General features: G+C 44.0%; 1 protein-coding gene across 3 annotated transcripts in view; it reads right to left on the reverse strand.

Annotated features, from left to right (window-relative positions):
- SPECC1L (sperm antigen with calponin homology and coiled-coil domains 1 like) overlaps nt 1–13,325 on the reverse strand; it is a 104,371-nt gene extending 91,046 nt beyond the window's left edge. Inside the window, exons 1-2 of one of the 3 annotated variants that reach the window (XM_040349510.1) lie at nt 13,177–13,325; nt 10,174–10,290 (exon numbers count right to left, since the gene is read on the reverse strand). The gene's annotated coding sequence lies outside the window, so the exon portion shown is untranslated. Of the gene's footprint in view, nt 1–10,173; nt 10,291–13,172 lie in introns of all 3 variants that reach the window. The other 2 variants (XM_040349518.1, XM_040349501.1) reach the window with 2 other exon arrangements.
- Nucleotides 13,326–14,011: the final 686 nt, after the last annotated feature.

A 14,011-nucleotide genomic window follows, 5' to 3' on the forward strand; every position in this document is an offset into this window, starting at 1 on the left:
AAAAAAATAGAAATAGGAGTTACACGCATTTTCTTCAATGTGCTGGCCAGCATTTATATAGCACCAACAGTTTGAGCAGGTGTTTAGACAAAATGTCAAACCCACATTACTTCATGTGATGTGGCATCAGCTGTTTAGCAAATCTGTGTGCATTGCGCATGTGCAAAACTTCAAAGTACAAACACGCATGCTCAGAAGCAATGCTCACCATAACACATTAGCAGAAGGTGCCCAAAGGGTGGCACTAAAGAGCTGAAAAAATATGTAGTTTCGTATTTGTTGGCCGACAATTCTTTGCAGTTTATATGCAATACAAGTTCATGGCCAACGCCCTTCGGACAAAAGTCCTACGCTTTATCCGATGAAAATCCGATCGTGTGTACAAGGCTCTAGTGTTGTAATATAAGCAGACGTTAGCGTATTTCGCAAGCTTTAGTGTATTTATGTGCTCATGCGCTGCATCGTCTGTCGAGGAATTTGACATGTAAATTCCTCAGTGTCCAGACGTCAGCGCTGAGGTCATTGATGACGTGCTTTGCATGCGCAGTTTAGTGAAACAGTTGATGCCCCGTCACAGAAAGTGACAAGTTCGATAATTTGTCCAAACACAGCACTTCATAAAATGAAGGCAGACATTATAGCAGGGCTTGACAAATTTGCTTGGAACCTAGGAGCCAGCTAAAAAAAGTTAGGAGCCAGGAAAGCGCCACATCCCGACGAGCTTGTGCGCAGAAGCGAACACATACGTGAGTAGCACCCGCATATGAAAGCGGTGTTCAAACCACACATGTGAGGTTTCGCCACGATTGGTAGAGCGAGAGCAAGTCCCTGTTGAGACGAACCGTCGGGAGGAGTCGATCTGACGTCACCGCGTTTGCACGTGTGAGGACCCGGAAGTTTGGGACGCACGCTTCTATACAGTCCGGCCGGCTGTGTTTTTATGCTCGATACATGCTTATTTTAAAAGGATTGATGTAAGTACGCAATCTGCTGTTTTTTACAATAAACCTACATACAGTATTATGCTATTGTGCTCTCCTTGGTTTTCTTCATATGTTTTGGAGCTCTACACCGGGCTACTACTGAGTGGGGATATACACCATTGAGGCTTCATTATGAGAGGAAAGGATTGAATTTGGCCCTGCAGTGGAAATTGGAAATCTGTGTTATGCCGATTTTAATTTGACTTGCGGTAAGAGTCAGTGTTACCCGTGGGTGGAGGTCTCCTGTCTTTACTGATCACTACGCCGTGGACTTTTTTTGCACCTTGGGATCTACTGCTGTTTTCATCAATATATTTTGGGACTGTGTTCAAATCTTTTTGCTCTTTTCATATTTCTTATTTTATTATATTTTTTCTATTTTTTCTTTATTGCACTATAGATAATCATGTCATATTGATAGTGTCATGAACATTTATGTTATCACCTATATTCACTGAATAATTGTCATTTATTCTATTGACACTTATCTTGTGTCTTTTCACAATTTTAGAAGCGCGACTCCCTTTTGTTCAATAATTCTAGCCCTAGACCTCCTCTAACTCAAAACATGCAACCGTAGAATTTTTTAAACATCGCCTATGGAGATTTTAAAGGGTAAAAGTTTGTCGCCATTCCATGAGCGGACGCAATTTTGAAGCGTGACATGTTGGGTATCAATTTACTCGGCGTAACATTATCTTTTTTACAATATAAAAATAAAAAAAATGGGATAACTTTACTGAAAAAAATAAAAATAAAAAGTGTATTTTTTTCCCAAAAAGGTGCGATTGTAATACCGCTGCGCAAATACGGTGTGACAAAGTATTGCAACGAACGCCATTTTATTCTCTAGGGTGTTAGAAAAAATAAAAAATAAAAAAATATATATATAATGTTTGGGGGTTCTAATTAAAGGGAAAGAGATGGCAGTGAAAACAGAAAGGGGAAGCTCCATTAGCATTGCTGGTTGTCTTCTCATATCAATGGCTACCACAAGATGGCGTCAGATCACAGAAGGAAGCATAAGCCTGCAGAAGGCCGCAAAGCCACGGCCTCAATTATCGGCCGGCGCGGCGGGGGCGCACAAAGACACAGGATACCCCAGCTGTGCTGCCCCAGGTCGCTAATTCTAGCGCAATTGCGACCTGGCGCCCGGGGTTTGGCGAACCCTGCATTATAGTTATAATACAATTTGGTACAAAAGGAATCAGAGGGCCCTGCTTACAATCTAAGAGGGAGGGTCAAGTAATACAAAAAGGTAATAACTGCGGTGGATGATCTGATAAAGAAAGTAAAAACACTGCATGGAAAAACAACGCAGTAAGGTTATCATTGCTATTTGTATCCCTATCTGGGAGTCAGAAGAGAAAGTGAGAGGATATCTTGCCAACCTGAATACAGACAAATAAAATAAGTTTTAGGAAAATGGGGAAGGGTGTCAGAGTGTGTGGATTACCTTCCATATCCTTACTGGAGAGATTTCCCCTCATTCCCTGTACAGGTGTCAGAGAGAACAGGAAGTGAAGGAAAATCCAATCAACAGGGACATGGACAGCAAGAAACCCTGACAGTGGTTAGAACCTCCCCCACGCTATGTAGAGAGAACGGTTTTGGTTGGACAGTGCCTAGAACAGTGACATGGTGTATAGATGTGAATGGCTCACACACACAATAAAGAAACAGATACGCATGAAAAAATCCCAATAGACAAAGCACACCAGAACACAAACAAGGGATGGAATCACAGCCAACTATTTGCTGTATTGTGTTAAAAAATAAAAATAGCAGAAGAATACAGACATAAAAAAAGGGGGGATCAGGAGTGGTGGAGTCACCTGCTGGGTGAAGAGGTAACGTCCTTGTGATTGTACAACACAGCTGTCCATATGGGTTTGTGTGCTGGAAGTCAACATGACACACATCTGTCTGCTGATCTTTACACTGTGGGGGAAGGAGAGCCTGATTTTTCTAAGTGCAAGTAGGTGTCCACAGGGGATTGAGCCGATAGGAAATGTGCCCGCCGCCATAAGACTGCGAGGGGGAGGTTTGTTCTCCACAAGCCACTTCAAAGAGCTAGAAAAACATTGGCAGTAATAAATGACAAAGACACAACAGAGGGATTATTGTGTGCAGCAAGTCGCAGACCTCGCACACAACATGTTACCTTACAATAATAGGCACACCTCAATAAAAATAAACCCCAGCATCTGCAATGCCTTTACACACACAACTGCCCATTAACAGTACATACAGCTATTAAAAAACATTCAAGCCTTTGAGGATTTTGTTTCTTTTTTTCTTAAACCTGCCATTTATACCTCTGCACCATAAGAATTTATATTATAAACCATAAAAAAAAATCAGAACTTCAACAAAAACCTTAACCTGGCCATAAATTCTGCAAATTACGCCCATTTCCCGATGAACCAGACAAAATTTGCCTCTCGAGTGGCACCAATGGCCTCCCCCCTCCTAGCCATTCAGGTATTCTGACACTAATCCCCGGGGACTCCGTGGATTTGTTCCCCTGCACTTGTGGATGGAGACATTCATTAGATTGTTCGTTCAGTCACCAGTCTGGATGGAAAAATAAATAAATACCAGCCTGGCCATACATGTAGATTTTCTCTGTTCAGCTTGCATCTAAGCAATTCCTCCATCCCCAATACACAGCATGGACAGACAAATCTCCTGCTGTGTCTATGGTATTTTCACATTTTGCCCCACCAGCTGTCAAATACCCAAAAAGTGGCTGCATCTGATTGGATGCAGGCACCGTTTGGCTGACCAGCTCCTTTGATTTTTCTATCAAGGGATGTCAGGTATGAGGTTAAAGCAGAGGTCCACCCTAAAAAAAATAGCCAAAAAGGCTATTACTTACCAGAAGTGGCTGTTACTACGCAGATCTCCCAATCTGCCACTTCCTTGTCTGCGGTGGTCTTCATTCTTCTCCTCCTCGCAAATGGGGAGCAATGTCTTCTTGGACCTTGTGTGTGTCCCAGGAGACATCCGCCCATTCACATAGTGCTGCGTATCTCACGCATGCGCAGTAGGGAATCAGGCAGTGAAGCCGCAACGCTTCACTTCCATATTCCCTCACCAAGGATGGCGACGGGGCAGCCGAGACCCAAGCGATTGCTTGGCTTTGGCTGCCGACATCGTGGGTACCCTGGACAGGCAAGTCTCCTTATTAAAAGTCAGCAGCTACAGTGTTTATAGCTGCTGCCCTTTATTTATTTTTTAAGCCGGACCTTTGCTTTAAAGCGAGACTTCACTCTTTCAATTAACATTGACTACTTTTAATTCTTTTGCCGTTAGCATTAGTAAATACATAGAAAAGGTATGTTATATTTGCTAGAGGTTGACCTATACCAATTTTTTTGGCTGCCTGTCAGGCCAATATCAGGTGCCGATATTCTGTGGATTTAAACTTATTTTTAATCAGCTATTGCTGTCATAAGGAATGCCAGTAATAGGCAGCACAGGTGCTCTTTATGGAGGGATAGGGGGTCTATAAGACCCCAAACCCCTCCTCCTAACTTGAAAGTATTCAAAACATCAACATCTGCCTTTTTGAATACTTTATATTTTTTTAAAACTGGCGCCTTTAGGATGTCAGTAATCTGGAAGTGATGTCATGACACCGCTTTTAGGTTACTAGATCTGAGACTTGAACAAAGCCAATTTGCTTTATTTCGGTCTTAAACAAGCCGGCGGACGTGTCAACTGGTCGCTCAGGCCTCCCAGTGGAGACCCGGGCGCAGCCGCGCGAGGGGGTGGGGGGGGGTTGTCCCCTCCAACTGCTTGTAATAACAGCCAAGCCAGGCTGCTGAGCCGCATCGGTTGTTATTACAAGAAAGCCGACCGTCCGCTCTAAAGTATGGTACCGGGGTGATGCACAAGTTTGTGATCCATACCGATGCTTCAAAAAAAATAAGTGAATATCGGTCATCCTGATAAAATCGGTCAACCCCGAATAATTACTCATTTAAAACTTTTTTCTTTTACATTTCAGTCACTTTTTGTTTCCAGGCCTATGCAAATTATGTCATACATCCCAGGAGTCTTCAGGAGGGAAGGAGGGGTTTATGCAGCCAAGTACATCCTTTTGCCTGAGCTATTGGCAGATGGACTCCTGGAAGTAAACGCTACATGAATCATCTTCCCTTACCTAAGCTGGCCAGGGCTAGAAATGCTATGGTGCGTTTACAAAGTGATTTCTCTGCAAAATGAAGCCTGGAGATATTGATGGATGGGGGGTTTGCTTTAAATATATATTAAATAGTGTTTTGATTTGTGGTGCTTAGATGCAGTGTAGTTCCACTTGAGGCTGGGATCACACTATTGCCATCACAGGCATTTGCTGAGCACATATCATGCGATGTCTGTGCATTGCAAATTCATTGCATTTGCACCAAAATGGGGTAGGGCCCTTTTTTTTTGATCTGCACTGGAATCTTATCCCATGCGTCTGAACACCCATGCGTTTCGATTCCTGTACCATTTGACATTTCTTACTGTTATCTGGTGGTGTCATTAATTTAAATTGACACCCGTAGAGGTTCGCAGAGGGCACCCGCACTGGAATCGCGCTGGTTCCCACATTGCACAAGTGTGAACCGAGCCTTAATCAGGAACCACATGAAATGTACCCAATGTATGGCCAGCTTTATTCTGTACTAGCAGATCTAAACTTATACTGTAGCTCTATGTCAGCAGCTCAAACACCTCCAAGGAATTTATCTGCTGTTTATAAGATTTTCTGGTGTTTGTGGTGGTGTCCTCTGGCTACTCTCCTAGGTTTGGGGGGGGGGGGGGTCAGTAAATGGGCTTTACCCAAAATTGATCCCAATGCGTGTACAAATGTGGTAGGCAAATTAGAGCAGGTTACCCCAATGGGAATGCCTCTCTTCAGTGCACTGCACAATATGTCACAACTATACAAACACACAATTTGTATGATTACTGTACTACCGATATTTATATAGCACCAACAATTACCACAGCACTTTACATAATGTACATTCACATCAGTTCCTGCCCTCAGGGGATGCAAATAAATCAATACAATCTGTACTTTACATATACATCAGCTGAAAAGGGTTAAAGTGGTTGTAAAGCTGGAATTCTTTGCCTTCCGTGATCTGCACAAGTCTACACATATATGGGCTCTCTAGTACATGGCAGCGTACGGCCTTCCTGTTGGAAAATCATCATCCCCCTTGCAGTTCCTCAAGTACTGGAGGAAATCGTTAATCTGTGTTGAACAAACCAGATCCCCTCCCCCCCTTTTATGAAGATTGTGATCACCATGAGCCTGTGCTTCTCAGTCAGTCTTTATCTGTATGAGAAATCATACATGCCAAGGTTTTTCATCTTAGGCTGGATTCACACCTATGCATTTTTAGTGCTTTTTGCAGATTTGCACTACAGTCCATTTAACATGGTTTCCTATGGAACACATTCTATAGTGCAAAATGCATAAAGCAATAAAAATGCATAGGTGTGAATCCAGCCTAAGATGTGTGAATCGGAGGTGCTTCTGGGCCACCCACCAAGCTACCTGTGACCAAGGTGTCATCTACAGCTAGGTGACTGAAAAACCACCTACTCCCTAATTCCATCAATCATAGTCTACAAGAGAAGACCAATATTCCACTGTGTACAGAGCTTCAGGAACAGGTACTAAAATGAAGAAGGTCCTCAGGTCCATAGACGTGAATTTGTTCCCACAAAGGAGTCATATCCGTTTCACTTGAGAGCTGTGGGACAAATGATTTGAAATGGGATCTATTTGTTAGCGGAGCTCCCTCCTCCCCCAATTAACTGTCTGAGGTTAGAATTGTGGCTCCATGCTGGAATGTAGCTAAGTCATTTCACAGACAAAATACCATTACACTAAACTCAGACAGCTTCTACAGCTACACTACAAGGCTAGAGCAGGTCATTTGGGTTTCCCTCTTGGTGAGATGAAGGTGTGAAAATACCTTCATGTGACACAACAAGAAATCAATGCCTGGTACACACAGGGCCCAGTGGGCTGAGCGATAAAAAAACAAGGTGATCACTGTACTAACTATGCAATATTAGTACATCAATCACTGTGCTATTGTGTTCCCCCCGCCAGAGCACACTGGTCAGTGCTCGCAGTCATTGGCTGCCAGCGCAGATTTGATGCTGATCAGCTACTGGTTTTCCAGGCTGCTGTACACACTGGAGGAATGTCCGATCTTCAGCCAGTTTGTACCAGCCTTAAAGTGAAAGTTTACGCAAAAACTAACTCTTATCCTACTCTTTGCCACATTCTAAGACTAATCTATCTAGTACTGTAAAGCCAAAAACAAATAAAAATTGCTGTACTTACCTGTTCTGCAGCCGATCCAGTCCAATCCCACGCTGAGCTGTCAGTGGCGGCATGTGCAGGAGAGGCAGCCGACAACAGAAGCCCAATAGTAAGTCTATGGGTGACACCACTTGCCAGGCATTTCAGAGCCATTATCGGTTCTCTCTAGCACCCGCCGCTGGAGACCGGACCGATCGCTGCAGGACAGGCAAGTAAAGCGATTTTATTAGATTAGTCTTAGATTGTGGCAAAGAGTAGGATTAGAGTTAGTTCGTTTTTGCCTAACCTTCCACTTTAAGGCTGCCTTAAGATGAGTCATGTTTATTCGTTAAACCAGCAAGTTAAACAAAAAAAACGCTCCCCCCCCACTGAGCAATGGTATTCTGACAGCGGGGTGGCCAGCTAAAGATCCATTTTCCAGAGAGCTCTGGTTTTAAGCACATTACAACATTTCTGAAGTTGTATTCTGTCGTAAGAGAATATTTTTAAGTTAAGTAACCTCTTCATTTTCAATGAGACTAGCATGCACAAAAAAAAAAAAAAAAAGACGATAATCTCATTGTAAAGCCTTGTTAAAAAAAAATAAAAAAATACTCTCTGCAAAACAAGCTCAATATGAAGTACTTACCTGGGATCGAAGCCCCCGCAGCTATCCTCGTTCGCCTCCTCTGTCGCTGCCGTCTCTCCCGAAGTGACTTCCAGGTATCGTGGCTCCGGCGCTGTGACTGGCTGGATCCACAATGACGTCACTGGTGCCACCACTAACGGCATGATTGCCAATAGAAGAGGCACATTCAGTGCGCCTGCACCGTAGACATCGGTGCATGTCTTTGCAAATTTCTCCTAAACTGTGTAGGTTTAGGAGATATTTCTTGTACCTACAGGTAAGCCTTAAAGTGGTTGTAAACCCTCCCTTTAACCTCGCACCTACAGATAAGTCTAGATTAAGGCTTACCTGTAGTTGCAAGAAATATCTCCTTAACCTACACGGTTAAGGGGATATTTGCAGTAAGGAATGCACCGGCGCAGGCGCACTGATCGTGTCGGTTTTTGTGAATGGCATAACAGGGTTAATGCCGTATTCCGCGCATGTGCGGGGATCTGCCAGGCCCGTGCACATGCGTGGGAGTGACGTCATCGCCGCTCTGGCCAATCACAGTGCCGGAGCGGCGATAACAGGAAGAAGCTCCGAGGGGACGTGGCGGTGGACGGGACCGAGGAGGACTTCGATCTCAGGTAAGTGCCACATAATAAGCTAGTATGCTGTGCATACTAGCTCATTATGCCTTTCTCTTTCACGGTTTTTAGAAAAAAAAATTGGGAGGGTTTACTTCCTCTTTAATCTAGGCGTATATGTAGGTAGAAGTGGTCTGTAAGGGTTTACAACCACTTTAATGAAGTTGCCTGCGAAACAGCCCCTTATAAAGCAACAAGAGGCTGAAAGTCATGGCCATCCATGTGTAATCAGATATTCAGCAATTATCTGTGGATGATCAGACTTTTTGCATCCTGGGTAAATCATCCACAGGTAATCAGTGAACATCTGATTACATGCAAACAGCCTTCGCTGTCAGCCTCTCATTGCTTTTGCTGTTCACAATAAAGCACATTGAGTCTAGCGCAGGAAATCCTAGCCAATCCCAAACACATAAGTGATCGGCTCCACCATCTCTGGAACCACAGAAGCGATATGGAAAGAGGTTGCTCAGCACATATTTCTGACACCTCTGGGTACCCCCTGACTTTGGGGGCGAAATGGTATACAGAATTGCCGAGTACAATACCAACACTCAATCATGAATTAGCTCTGTGTGCCCCTAATGTTGCTGCCTGCAGACATCAAATGTTACAAGCTCCACCTGATATCCCACCCCCACCCTAACAAAGCATGCAAGACCTTCCAGCCCCCATCTCAACAAAGCTTTCCAAAATCAAACAACTGCGTCTGCATTCAAGACCTGTATAATGCCGCCATGTCTCTGGAGTCTCACACACAAAATATTGTATTTACATCTTAGCTTTCTTAGTACTTCAGGTCATTATTTATCACAATACAAAAGGAAACACACATAGTAGGTAGCAAAGCTAAGAACGTTTTTATTTTACAAACCTATGAAAATGATGCTCTGAACCATTTGTTTCCATGATCCTAAAAAGGCATAGTCCACCTTTCCAAGGAATGTAACAAAATGTACCCACAGCAATACAATAAAGTGCATTTATTACATTTTGGAAGGCCGCAGAACATCGCAGCTGTGACCAGTGCATCATGGGTACAATGCACAGACTCCTGACCACAAGTCTGTATGGAGGGTCCAACCTCCTGGATATTCAGACAGCTGATGGAGCCAGCTGACAGAATACAACAGATGGCAAGAGGAGATTCTTCTGTCCAGGCTGTTTAGTGTGGATGGGGGAAACCATTATTATTATACAAGATTCATATAGCGCCAACAGTTTGCGCAGCGCTTTACAGGGCAGACAGTAAAGTTACAATTCAATACAGGAGAAATCAGAGACTCTGCTCCTTGGAGCTTATTGGATTTCTCTTTTTCAGCCAAAAGATGAACAAGAAAAATCTATGTGTGTATGTCTCGCTTAGCGCACTTTCTGCCCTAGAGTGACAACACTGCGCCTCCAGATACAGCACAGCAAGTAAACAGAAGCTGGACAGGAAAGATGCAGGATCATTCCCCCAACACATGCAATATATTACAGTTTTGTTCCCTGGCAAGGGGATTTGATTTAAATCACTAGTAAAAAGGCTTTATTTAAATCAACTTGATTTAAATCATCATTTTTAAAGAGCAACTGTCATTTCTGTCCTCTGACCCGCTGTTGACTCACCGACAGACCCATTCACTTTAGTAAGACGGCTGGTGGTGCGGCAGTGACACAACAAGGTGAGGGACGTGGTGGCAGCAAGTGAGTGGATGCCTGCTGACAGGCACTGCCATGATGGATCTGAAATGACAGGTGCCCTTTAAATGTAAGACTCATTATTGCTGGTAGTTAGACGCTTTAATATTTGAAAACAAAATTAAGGTTTCGTATTTAGAATAATAAGTGGTCAGGTTAGTAAAAAAGCGATATCAGAACCCATTTAATCATACAGTTTGTAGTGTACATAGATTTTCAAAACAATCGGATAAAGGAATATTCCTTTACTGTGTTTTATCTCATGGTTACTGTGAAATTGTGCGAATGCAGTGCATGTTATCTCAGCTTGCATTCACTGAATGAGTTTACCAAAAATGTAAATATTGCAGTATGTACAGCCTCATGCTACATAACTAAGCTCCATATCATACTGAACAAACAAAATTATTAATGTATCTTAAAATAGGAAGCGATTTTTACATAGATTTTTACTACAAAAACATTTTATTAAAATAAGATTAATAAAAATAAATATTTTTTTTTTTTTTTTTTTTAATTATTGATTTATATCCACCCTGTTCAAAGTCTTCCTTCTTTCATACCTCCTTTTGGTAATATTTACTATTTTACTTTACTAAGAGGAGTTCCGCCCCCCAGCAGAAAATTAAAAGTCAGCAGCTACACATACTGTAGCTGCTGACTTTTAATATTAGGACACTTAGGCCCCTTTCACACGGGGCAGATCAGTAATGATCCGCCCCGTGAACCTCTGCTTGCTCAGCGGGGATCGCTCCGTTGATCCCCGCTGAGCCAGCGGATGACAGGGTGGTCCCCGCACACTGTGCAGGGACCGCCCTGTCTTTCCCCTGCTCTCCCCTATGGGGGGGATCGGATGAACACAGACCGTCTGTCCGTGTTCACCCGATCCGATCGACGGATGGAAAAGTAGGTTTTTCCTCCGTCACACTTTGGCTGATCGGAGCGGGTTCGGATGTCAGTGGGCATGTCACCGCTGACATCCGCGGCTCCATAGAGAAGCACGGAGTGCCGGTTCAGGTCCGCCTAAAAAACTGGCAGGCGAACCTGAACGGGCCGCCCGTGTGAAAGAGCCCTTACCTGTCCTGGAATCCAGTGATGTCGGCACCCTAGCCAATGTTTCCATCAGCTATCGGGTGCTGCCACTGCCATTCGTAGTAAGGGAACCCTTTCAGCTTCACAGCCAGTTCCCTACTCCACATGTTCTGCTCACCCCCTGTGTTAAGCCCGATCTCAATCCATCGTTGTGCCCCAGAGCTAGCGGCTCACTCCTCACTTGCCATGAAGCTTGTCTATACTCCAGGCAATAGTAGAGAGTAATAGATGTCCCGGAAGCCACACGTCAGGTCAAAGCCTGCTGTGTGATAGTGAATGTCAGTCTCAGCCTGGACCCCCACCAGGCCATGCCCCCAACACATCTCAGTCCATCCCCTTGAGTAAGCTCTGGTAGCCAGGGTGAAATGTGTTGGGAGTGTGGCCTGGCGGGAGTCCAGGCCGAGACTGACATTCACTATCACACAGCAGGGTTTGACTTGATGTGCGGCTTCCGGGACACCCATCACTCCCTATTACTGTAGAAGAGACATAGCACATCTCTTCCTTAATAAAAAGCTGCCCACTCACAAAAGACCTGTGTTCCGGACCTTCATCCTAGAACACACAGGGCCCCTAAATACAAGTCCCACTTGGCACCGCCTTCAGCCCAGCCTGCCGTAGACTTTGACAGGCTGCACGTTACACCGGTTCCTCCTGGGCTCACCAAAACCCTTGGAAGAAAACACTACAGCTGGACGGCCCCACGTACAAGGGGCCTCACTGTCCATACCAGGGATCTCCAAACTACGGGCTCCCACCCAGGTGTTGCTGAACTACATGTCCCATGGGGCATTGTAAAACTCTACCTTTCACAGACATGACTAGGTATGATGGGGATTGTAGTTCGTGAACAACTAACTGGAGGGTCATAGTTTGGAGACCCCCTGCTCTATTATTACAGAAGACTCCTTACTTACTACTTCTAGTTTATGGAGAAGATTGCGTTGTAGGTTACATCAATTTACTAACAGACATTCCTTTCCAATAAAAAAACTTTTTTTTTTTCTAATGATCATCTGGCTGATTAGGCAAACTCACACTGGAATTGGCATTTACTCCTACCCAGACTGAGCAGACAGCATGGACGGAAATTCAGAAACGAAGAGCGATGAATAGAACGTAGTCAGGACTAGCGAAGGGATGGGATGTGTGCCTTGCCATTCATGGAAGGACAACCACAAAAAAAAAATAAGATTTTTTGTACTCACCGTTAAATCCTTTTCTCTGAAGTCCATGGACGGACACAGCTCCTTAAATCTTGACAAGTGGGTTATGTTCCCTGTTTACAGGAGAGGGTCCTCTCCTGTAAACAGGGAACATAACCCACTTGTCAAGATTTAAGGAGCTGTGTCCGTCCATGGACGATAAGAGAAAAACGATTTTGCATTGCGGCACAAAGCGTCGGAAAGACGGGAATATATTTTTGTTTCCCATATCAACCCGTTAGATGATAAGATGGGATATAAAGAAGAGCAAATTACACATGTGACAGTGGGATGAAATCAATTAGAAATCGCACAGATCAATAACAAGTTGATATGATCAGGTCAATGAAATAGAAAATACACAAAAGAAAACAAAAAAGCAAACTCTTATTAAAAAAATCTGAGCTGTGTTCTTATAACAGGGAACAGAACTCCTATGAGATGACAGCAGAGCTGAGCCAGGCATGCCAATGGGTGCTGCCATCGCAACAACATCCAACGGTACATGGAGAGGAGCCACTGCCAAGGAATGTACTGGCTCCTATCACAGACAACATATATACTGTATACAGACAACAAGCACACTCATTCCTCTGAAAGCAAACACCCCACTGACTGCACACAGCATACCCACATTGTACATCTCTTCTATTCCCGAGGCGCCAGCTGCACTCCAGGTCGGGAAGATCCCGGGAAAACTTCCGGTTCCGGAGCTCACGGGCTCCGAGCAGAGAGAACGGCGAGAACCACACAACGCATGCGCGTCAGACTCCAGCGACCGTACACTGTCTCCGCCCACGGAGTAGCCGTGATGCGTTCATTGCGCATGCGCTTCTGTCCAGTCACTTTCCACAGTAGGAGGGATTCCTGTGTTTGAGGGGAACGCTCGGGGTCTTCGAAGACTATGATTTTGTTCATTGTAGAAAGAACAAATTGATTTCTGACATACTAATTATTACCTGTGCATTAGAAAAACGGTAGGCTTTCTTGAAAACACACTTATTTCTTGCATTCAAATTAACGCATACCCTGGAATTCAGAAATAATGGCGCACACAGATTTTGCAAACATTTTACACGTGCATTCTAATAGTGCCATACACTAGATGAAAAATGTGTCACTTCTACAGTTCGTTAGTTTTTCGGCACAAATTGAAAATCCGTTGTGATGTTTTTGAGCCCGAAAAATCGAAGGAAAAGTCTGGAAAACGTCTGCCGAACGAACGATGAATTGAAAGGTTAATGTGTTTCTCGCCTGTTAAAAAATGAACTGTTGGCACTCGCGTATGTGACCCAGAAGCAAAAAAACAAACATAACGAAAAACAGATTCATTTATGTTCATTGAACGATTTAGACTTTGGCTACTTTGACACTGGGGCACAGGGGTGCGTTAGTGGTAAAGCGCACTTTTCAGCCCCTAGTGGGGTGCTTTTAATCCCCACTAGCAGCCAAAGAAAGGGTTAAAAGCG

The sequence above is a fragment of the Rana temporaria genome, chromosome 1 (genome assembly GCF_905171775.1).
Source record: "Rana temporaria chromosome 1, aRanTem1.1, whole genome shotgun sequence".
In the NCBI taxonomy this organism is placed as follows: domain Eukaryota; kingdom Metazoa; phylum Chordata; class Amphibia; order Anura; family Ranidae; genus Rana; species Rana temporaria.